This window comes from Antechinus flavipes, chromosome 6 (assembly GCF_016432865.1).
Source record: "Antechinus flavipes isolate AdamAnt ecotype Samford, QLD, Australia chromosome 6, AdamAnt_v2, whole genome shotgun sequence".
Taxonomy (NCBI): domain Eukaryota; kingdom Metazoa; phylum Chordata; class Mammalia; order Dasyuromorphia; family Dasyuridae; genus Antechinus; species Antechinus flavipes.
The window spans coordinates 191,257,113-191,265,291 of record NC_067403.1 but is presented as its reverse complement, the minus strand read 5'-3'; the positions used below and the strand labels follow the sequence as shown (position 1 = coordinate 191,265,291).

At 39.7% G+C, this 8,179-nt stretch overlaps 1 long non-coding RNA gene across 1 annotated transcript; it reads left to right on the top strand.

Moving 5' to 3' along the window:
* The first annotated feature begins 3,911 nt into the window (after positions 1-3,911).
* LOC127542040 (uncharacterized) lies at positions 3,912-7,907 on the top strand. Its single transcript, XR_007948530.1, has 3 exons — positions 3,912-3,995; positions 5,598-5,647; positions 7,720-7,907. It is a non-coding gene; the product is annotated as an uncharacterized LOC127542040 (long non-coding RNA).
* The last annotated feature ends 272 nt before the right edge of the window (positions 7,908-8,179 follow it).

The following is an 8,179-nucleotide window of genomic DNA, read 5'->3' as shown; positions in this document are numbered from 1 at the left end:
AAAATGAAAATACTTTTCCAGACTCAGTTCCCACATTCTTCTTTCTGGATGTGAGTGGGCTCTCTTCATCTCAAGATCCTTGAAACTGGCCTCAATCATCTCATTGAAGAGAGCAGGAAGGCACAGATCCCAGACAAGCCCCTATCACCTGGGTGGCACAGGATGCTAGACACCCCCTTACCCAACACGACTACTCTGAGGCATCTCCCAGGTACAAAGAGAAAGCTCTTTTCTCAAGGCAGGTCTAAGCACTGCAGCTGAACAGCCCAGCATGATAAGGGGACTTGGGCCAGAACCAAGGACTGGAGTAAATAGCAAAAGACTTGGGTTCATTGCATGAACTGAAAAGTAACAATTGACCAGGGATCAGAAGTCCTATTTCCTGTGGGTCATGTAACTTGCTAAAGCTTAGTCCTTACAGACTTTGAGAAATATTCACCTGGGCCCATTCAGAAGGAAAGGAAGGAATGAAGGGAAAATGGAAGCATGGAATCCAGGAAGGAAAGAAGGAAAGAAAGGAGGAGGAAAGAACGGTACGAGGAAAAAAGGAAAGAAATTGCTCATCAAAGTGACCTTAAGTTAAAGCCATCTTTGCCTCAATTTTTCTAAATGAAAAGGCAAAGAGCTTTATGTTTCCATAAGGAGGGCAAAGTTGGGGCAAGACTCAGCCTCAATTCCTAATGAATCAGCTGGGAAATTAAAAACTCTGTGGGGTCAAAATAGCCCTAATGTCAGGAACTCAAGAGCCTTTTGCACCAAAGGCCCATTGAAAGACAAGATAATCTTGTCAATGCTCCTCTCCAGGTCAAACTGCCTCAGGCAAACAGACCTGTTAAAACGTTGCCTCCGGGGCATTTTCCAATAATCCTGACCTACCTCTGGGCAATGGACCCAGAAGCATCCAGAGGAGATAGTGAGACTGGTGACCTTGGACAGCTCTCAAATACTTAAATGCAATTCACTTCCTGGTCAAGGTCATAGCCAAATTATTCAGGCACTTTGGAGGTGCTTTCTCATAAGGTGAGAACAATGGGCTGCATGGGTCAATAAAATGGGGCTCCTCCTTACCCTAAATTTCCAAGATGTTGTAGAGTAGCAAGGATGCTTTGCATATGTTTAAGATAGTTGATGGACTGTGTTATTGAAACCCAGGTGAGAATCTATACCTTGAAATGAAGATCATAGACACCTCACATTTCATTTCAAAGGATTTATACATCTACCCTCTCATTATCTCTTCTCACCAGTCTTGCATAGGATCCCTTTTATTATCCACAGTTTACAGCAAACTGAGTTGTAGAAATGGTGTTGCTTTTTGGGTCATCACACAGGTTTTCATAGCGTCTGAACTAAGACCTCCAGTCTGGTCTTCTGATTCTTAGACATCAATCTGAATGACTCTAATGATGAGCTGTAAGTAAGCACATTAATAAATAACAATCATTTACATTTTCATAAAACTTTAAAGTTTACAGAATATTTTTCTCAGAACACTTGATACATACAAGTGGTGTTATCCATTCCCATTCTATAGGTTTAAAAAATGAGGCTCACATTAAAAATGTGAGGCTGGATTATCATGTGATAATTTTGGAACACCAGGCCATTTTTATCATCAAACATAAAGGATAGCAAGGGAAGACATATAATAAAACAGTATATGCTTCAGTGTATGTACACAGCGGGTACAGAGATTTAGGGTGCTGGTAGAGAAAACTGCCCACTCTATCAAGCCCTATTCAATCTTATTTTCAAGTAAATTTGTAACACTGCTAGAGGAAATTATAGATGCTGAAATTAACCCTTTCACAACAAATCTACCAGTGCCCTGGCAAACTGGCTGAGTCAGATTCACAAGGTGATTTCAAGAAAGGCAGACACAATACTGAGGGTGGAAGAGTTAAAGGAATTCTGATTGTAGGGTGATGTCAGAGAGCCTAGAGAGACTTAAGAACTGGTGCTAAGTGAAGTGAGCAGAACCAGGAGATTGTTGTACACGGCAACAAGAAGATTGTATGATGATCAATTCTGATGGACATGGCTCTTTTCAACAATGAGATGATTCAGGCCTGAGCCAATGATGGATGATGAGAGCCATCTGCACCTAGAGAGAAGACTGTGGGAACTGAGTGTGGCTCACAACACAGAATTTAAGCACCTTTTGTTATGATTTGCTTGTATTTTACTTTCTGTCCCAGTTTTTTTTTAACTTTTTGATTTCATTTTTGTTTTTCAGCCAGATAATTGAATAAATGTGTATGCCTATTTTGGAATGAACATGTATTTTAACCGTTTTGCATATTGCGTGCCATCCAAGTGAGGGAGTGGGAAGAAGGGGGGAATAATTTTAACACACGGTTTATGAAGGTCAATGTTGAAAAAAATTATCCTTGCACATGTTTTGAAAATAAAAAACTTCAATAAAAAATAAATAAAAAAGTTTGCCAAAAGGGTGTGGATGGAGGTAAAGAGTGTTAGAGAAGATAATAATGAAGAGAAGGAGGAAGACTAATTTTGTGGCCCTATCAATAATGAAAGATAAATATCTGTCCTGGACTTGAACCAGAAAGAGAAAAGACATGAAAGCCGAATCAAAAAAGTTTTACAAAGTAGTATATCAAATTCCCTTTATCCATGAACACCGGACACAAATGTATTTTTTTCTTTATTAATGGACAGTCAGACAAAGACAAACATTTTAAATGTTTAGTGTTTAGAAATATGTTCAACCTTTGGTAAAGATATACTGTCTAGGTAGATGATAACCAAACTTTTTAATGAGAATGTATAGGAAATACAGCTTGAAACCCATTTATAGCAGAGTAGCTTTGGTTCAGGAAACTATGTAACATACAAGCATTCTGTTTCTGCACATATACTCCAGTCTTCCAGTCACAGCAGTGGTTGGAAGACGGTAATGGATATAACAGAAAAATGGTTCCGTTTGATGTCATCACTACCTCACAACCTGTTACTAAGAGGATAAAAGGCCAGGAGTCTCAACAACTGTGCTCTGTGTGAGAGAGAGAGGGAGAGCAAGAGGAAGACAGAGAGGGTGAGCGAGAGCGCCAGAGCAGGAGAGAGAGCAAGAGCGAGAGAAGTGGAAAGAGAAGGAGGGAAAGAGAGAAGTGGTAGGTGAGGGAGAGAGATAGTTGATAGAAAGATAGAGAGATAGAGAAGTTATATAGAGAATTTAGAGATAGATAGATAGAAGATAGAGATAAGTATAGAAAAGTTAGAAATAGATAATAGAGAAAATAGAGAAAATAAGGATAGAGATAAGATAGAGATAGAGATAGATATAGAGAAGATAGAGATGGCTATAGAAAAGTTAGAAATAGATATAGAGAACATAGAGAAGATAGAGATAGCTACAGAAAAGTTAGAGATAGATATAGAGAACATAGAGAAGATAAGTATAGAGATAAGATAGAGGTAGATATAGAAAAGTTAGAGATAGATATAGAGAACATAGAGAAGATATAGGGAATATAGAGATAGATATAGTGAAGATTAGAGATAGATATAGAGAAGATAGGGATAGATATAGAGAAAATAGAGAAATTAGAGATAGACTACATTTATAGAGAAAGAGAAGATAGAGATAGAGAAAAAAGATAGAGATAGCTGAGAGTGAGAGAGTGTGTGAGACAGATCGAGATAGAGACAGGGAGGGCAAGAAAGGAGAGAGAGGGACAGAGAGAGAGAGAGAGGAAGAGAGAAGAGAGAGACAGAGACTGAGCGAGAGAGAGAGAGAGAGAGAGAGAGAGAGAGAGAAAGGGAAAGAAAGGGAGAGAGAGGCAAAGAGAGGGAGAGAGACAGAGATAGAGACAGAGACAGAGAGGTGGAGAGAGGGAGAGAAGGAGAGAGAAAAAGGGAGATAGACAGAGAGAGAGAGAGAGAGAGAAGAGAGAAAGAGAGAGAGTGTGTATTTGAGTGTGTTGGTTACACAACCTGGTATTTCACCAGCTAAGAGGTTTTCTCATCTTCTTAAGGTAAGAGGCTCCATAATACAGACTATCCTGGGGGTGGGAATAGCTGAATATGTGTAGAAGGAGGAATGAGGGAGTTTATATTTTGGGGAGAGGTTTGTAATTTTGTAAGAGGTCATTGTTGTAGAGATCAATGTGAGTGACCTTCCTTGTGCCAGCAATAGGAAATGGACAAGATACTTGTTCCTCTGTCCTCAGTGTTCTCACTACAACTGAGATCATAAGAGAGAAGCCACTTCTAGAGACTCTGAGGAGATAACTTAAGCCATCTGAGACTCGCCTTCAAAGAAAATGGCATTTTCTTGTTGTCCTGAAGAGGCTCCTCTGCTCTTGAGTAGAAGAAAAATGTGGACTTGAGAGAGGATGACTTGAGTTTCAAATTGAGTCTCAGACAGAGTTGAGATCCCTAAGGCAAATCATTACCCCTATTTGCCTCCCTTTCCTCACAGGATTGATGTAAGCATCAAATGAGATGTTATAGTGGGAAAGGCTGTCGAGTACAGTGCAAAGGACAGAAGAGACATGTTTCCTCTCAGTCTCTCTCCCTGATGTGAACCCGACACTCCCTCCAAGTCCTTATTGATTAGAGCTTTCAAGCAATTCCATCCTTTGGGGAATGGAGCTGAACCACCAGACACTTGTGGATCTCCTTAGCCAGAGAGGAGGTGGGGCAGAGCAGTAGCAGTTTTTAAACTCTTGGACATGTGACCTCTGAAAGCTACTGGAGATTTTTCTACCTTTCTGCAAACCCCATTTTAAAGCCATAAAACAAATTCTTTGTAATCTCAAAATGTATATCTATTCCACTTTTTTTGTTTTTTCAGAGAGGGTGGAGAAAGTTGTTCTTTGTATCTGTAGATATCCAATGTAGGTATGGAAACTCCCTTTCTTCCTGTACTTGGCTAGACAACGTTCATTACTTCTTAATGACCTGATGTGCTTCAAGGCACTGAAAGTGTTAAGAAAGGCTTGTCAAGGTAGAAGTGTAACTGAGGACTTTCAGGCCCATCTGACCCACATTGTAGTTAGTATGTTGCCTTAGGTCTTGTGGATTTGAGTATAGAAATATGAGAAAACTCTTCAGGGAAGAAAGAAACAAGGATAGGAGCCAATGGACTGTAAGCCTGACAGGTCCATGGCATGCAGCGAAATCAAAGAAGATTGAAATTATTCCCAGTAATTTTGTGCTTTGTGCAGTCTGATAGAAGGTGCCCACCATAGCAAACAAATGAACTTGATGGATTCTTCTTAATACTGACAAGTACTTTGCCTATAAGGTCTCATCATCTTCTTCTATTGTCATACAATGGAGTTTCTCAGTTGCTGCCTTTAGATTTCTTTTAATGATGAGGAGACAGGAAAGAAGGGATGGAAAAAGGAAGAAACAGGGATGGGGACCTGTAGGAATGGATCATTTCTGTCAATTGTGTTGAGGCTGATTCTACTGTTAAAACATAGAGGATGATGAAAGGCAATAATAGCTGGGCTGTGTCTGATGAAGTAGTAGAGCCTTCTTAGACTACTTGCTGCTCCTTTAGCTGGGAAGATGGGGTAGTTCTTGGAAGCAAAGCTAAGTATTTATTTGTTGACATTCTCTTCCCTCAGGAAATCCTTACACCTCAACATGGTGAGAAGAAATCGAGTATTTCCCCACGGTGAGAATCAATGAACAAACATGTAATAATACTGCTTCTTATATCAGTCACTGGATTAAATGAGGAAGATACCCCCCAAAATTCATTGAAAGAGAGAGGACCAAAAGTACATCAACTAGAATATGTCATATAGAGGGGATAGAAAAATAACAACAGAAGGCATAATCTTAATGGGAAAAGGAGGCAATGAGAAGAGTTTAGAAAATAGGTGGATCGGGTGACCAGCCTGTTAGCTATGGGAGTGAGGAAAAGAAAACCTCTGGGGAAAATGGTGTTGAGTAAGGAATGAAAAGATGCCTCAGTCAATGGATGATATGTGAGTTAAGCAAAGGGAAGAGTGGTGAATGACTGAGCCTGAAAACCTGGGTGACAGAAAGGGGAATTTCAGAAGAAAGCAGAGGGACAAAGAACAGATTGTTTTGGACAGGATGAGCCTCCAATGCAACTGGGCATCCAAGTCAAAATGTCCAACAGATATTACATGCGAGTTGGAAAAGAGAATGCAAGATAGAGACTGCAATAGATTCAATATACTTGGGAATGTTTTAAGCTTTATCTGTTTCCATTGCTTCATAGGAGAATGATATGTGTAACTCGTTAGGACATTCTCATAATTCTGGCAGTTAAGAGTAAATATCACCATCTTTTTTAAAAACATGATTTAAAGGAGTGAGATGGGAATGTATTGGAAAAAGGGAAAGGGGGAAAGGGAATGGTCCAAATTAACTTCCTTATGAAAAAAAGTCAAGAAAAAGCTTTTCCAGTGCAGGGGAAGAGGATAAGAAGAGGTCGGTTGAGTGAACTAACTCTCATTGATAATGGTTCAAATAGGAAAAAACATAAATACTGAATATGAATATTGAACTCTATTTTAGCCTGAAGGAAAATAGGAGGTTAATGCAATATGGGAAAGGGAGGGTGATAAAAGAACAGATTTTTTTGGAGGAGTCAGTGATCAGTAGGGAAACACTTTTTTTTTTTTTTTTTGAGGAGAGTGAAATGAGAGAATTAATAGGAAGAAATATAACTAACAATAGCAAATGTAAAAGCAATTTGTGAAACAAGTTTCTCTGATGGAATATCATTGTCTCTGGGAAATGATGAGCAGAATGTTCACAGGAGCAAAAAGAGAAACCTAGAAAGTCCTCCATAAACAGAGTGAAATATGCCTTATGTGAAATGATAGCAATGTTCTTTGGTGACCAGCTGAAAATGATTTTGCTATTCTTGGTAACACAAGCATTCTGAAGGAGTTATGGTAAAAAAAAAAATTCTATCCATTCACAGAAAAGGAATGATTGTGTCTGAATACAACGTCAAAATATTCTCTATTTCCCTCTTTGTACTTTTAATTTAATTTTTCTTGAGGATCTTATTTTTCATTACGGTTGGAGATCTATGTTTTTTCCTCAATTTTTATGGAAATATTTTGAAAAATTTTAAATGTAGTTTCTTATTTGTGAGTGGGAATCAGGGAATGAATCTAGAAAGAAAAAAAATTTAAAACAAATATAAAAGAATATTTTAATGTAAATTGTGTAAAATATGAAATAAATGAAAAGCCAAAAAAAACGCATTCACTTTAGAACTTTGGAAGTTATGAGAGTAACATTGCATTTCAATTAGTAAAACCAACATGATGAGAATGGGAGAAACCAGAGTGCAGAGAGTTTAGGAGCCAAAGAAAATGGGAAGAATAAGTGGTGGTTGCAGGCAATAAACTTTTATTATCTTCTGTACTCCAAGCTCCATATTAAGTTCTGGGTATATACAAAAAAGTCCTAAGGTGGGTCCTGGCCTGGAGGAGTTTCCAGTCTAAGGGGTGACTTCATACAAATAACTCTGGACAAATGACAGGGATACCAGAAAAGTTGGGAGTAAGGAAATTGTCTCTTGGGCTTCCTCCAAGTATACAACGAAGGAGAGCATGTTGACCAGGGTCCAGTTGTCCTCCAAAGGCCAGGGATCACTCTTGATAGATCATAATCCCTGTGCTGCTGCTATCTTTCCCACCCACAATCTCTTTCCTGATTCTTGCCTCTTTGCTCATATGGTCCCTTCTTCATTCACAGACTTGGTCAAGGAGCAGCAGCAGATCTTACTCCAGGAGGCAAAATCACTGCTCTTCTGAGATCCCCCTCGCCGTATTGCACCCTTGCCAATGGGCAAAAATGTGCAAGTGGCAGATGTCAAGGGCCAGGAGAACAGCATTCCTGCCAGACCAAAAATGGAGGGAAAGGACCTTAGGGCCCCACCCAGGATGAGGAGTTTCACTTTCCCGGTTCCTCCTAGGCCCTGGGTAGATCCTTTAATTGTGGCGGACCCATTCCTTCCTGTTTTCCACAAGAGTCATCCAAAAGCCACCATAGCCTGCCCTGGCCAAGCAGCTGATGCTCCTCTTAAGAAGACATCAAAAATCCATCCAATGCTGCCCCCAAAATGCCAAACATCCTCCGAGACTGGGCTCAAATCCTCCTTTCAATGGCCTCAGGGAGAAGCTTCTGCAGCTCAAGAAGGCAGCCTGGTCTGGGC